The sequence below is a fragment of the Nannospalax galili genome, unplaced genomic scaffold, assembly GCF_000622305.1.
Source record: "Nannospalax galili isolate Female #2095 unplaced genomic scaffold, S.galili_v1.0 scaffold599, whole genome shotgun sequence".
NCBI classification, from domain to species: Eukaryota; Metazoa; Chordata; class Mammalia; order Rodentia; family Spalacidae; genus Nannospalax; species Nannospalax galili.
In genome coordinates, this window is record NW_008343079.1 from 438,880 (window position 1) to 440,907 (window position 2,028).

Consider the following 2,028-nt stretch of genomic DNA (forward strand, 5'->3'; position numbering starts at 1 on the left):
TCCCAGCACATAATTACTGACATATGACATCTCAAAAGGTACCACCCAACAATTTATCTCTATACATATTATTAAAGAGATCGTCCCAATTCTATATACTTCTTGAAGGTAGTATGATTTGCACCTTATATAAATGCCTACACCTGTTTATATGCAATGAAAATTTCTTATTTTGATGTCTGAGTGGTGTATATTCACAAGAAATAAAGTCACATATCTAACATTGATAATAAAATGAATGTTCTATTTAAAATTTTATTTTGGTTTCATTAACATCATGATTTATTAGAGAGGCTGCTCTTTATGTTTTAGAGTACTGTGACTATCTCATTGTTTCACACCATTAAATGACAGTTTTATAGACAACAGAACTAGAGAACTAGAAAGCAAATGTAGCTCTTATCCATAATACCTGATTTAAAAATCTCTCTCTCTCTCTTCTCTGTCTGTCTGTCTGTCTGTCTCTCTCTCTCTGCTGGGAGTTAAACCTAGGCTTTGTGTATACAAAGCTTGCATTCAAGCATTGGGCTACATTCCCATACCTGAAATATATTTCAAACTGTAAACTGTTACTTAAGATGAGCAATGAACTCTGTCATTAAAGTACATTGTACAGAATTTAGGGATGTAATTTGAAGGATGTAACAGAATTTCTAGGAAAAATAGTTTTCCAAGTTACAGAAACTAAGTATCCCTTCACCTTTTTCCTTTGAGACTGGTCAGCTTAATAAATCGGAAAAGCTGGAAGACTGCCAGAGGTCCAAGGCTATGTTTTGGCCTACCTTAAGTAACCCTGCTTATCATTCCTCCGTGGGGAGGAAGGGTGAGTCTGAGAAAAGCAGTGGAGGAAAGAGTTCCTCTCAGTCAGATGGGCTAGAATTGCTGGTGTGTGGTCATGATAAGGAGGCAGGAACTGATTTATTATTGTTTTTAAATGCTCTACAGATAATTCACATGATCTGCCTGTCAGGGGAGCAGATCAATCCCTACAGCCATTAGTCACGTGATTAGTTAGTCTCAGGTTACATAGGGCAAGGAGAGACTAGATATCCTGTCTTACTTTGATGGATTTATAAATGGGGAGAGAGAGAGAGAGAGAGAGAGAGAGAGAGAGAGAGAGAGAACCTGGCTGGCATCGAACCTCGAACCTGCTACATAACTTTCTTTCACTTCTGTACCATTTCTTCTTTCAGAGAGACCCAGGATGGACCCTCCATTGGGATTCTACCCCACTATCTCTGCCTGAAGTCATGCTTTAGGGATGAGAGCCCAGCACCCTCAGAGCCAGAGCCCAAAAGGGCCGACCCCTGCTCTCATGATTGGGTCAGGTTTGACAAAGAGAGGAGCCAGGTGACAAAACCAAAACCAAAAGCCACCACGGGTGCTTGTACTCCCAAGGAGGCAGGGGGGCCACATGTACAATGGCCACCATGGCCAGAGGAGGAGGGTCCTGCCTCCCCCTCAGCCCCCTTCAAACGCCTAGAAAAGAAATGGGAGCCCACAGGGTACAACGGAGAGAGGGTGAAACAGAAACAGAAACCCCCTGTGGGTGCCTGTGCTTGCACGAGTGCCCCACTTCTCCTGGAGGGATTGCCTGAAGAATGGCTGCCATGGGCGGGGACAGAGCACCTTGCCCTCCCCTCAGTGCCCCCCAAGCACCTGGAAGGAAAGGGAGAGTCCATATGGGGTAAGGAAAAGGAGGACAAACCATCAGCATATCCCTGGGCTAGTAAGCCACAGGGGGCGGTAGAGGAGTTCCCCGTCAATGTAAAACCTGGGGGCAATCGCCCCTCCCCCTGGTACCCCTGGGATGCTAAGGATTTAAAAGAATTAAAAAAGGCAGTAGCCAAGGATCAACCTAACTCACCCTGGGTAGAGACCATCTTGCAGGGCTTGGCCCACCAGCCCTGTACTGCTAAGGACTGGCTGGACCTCACGGAAAGCCGTCCTCCCAAGCCCCATGTTTATTAAATAGTGCGCTTTCTTTAAGGAGGAGTGCCAAGTTCAGGCAGAAAATAATTTAGCTGC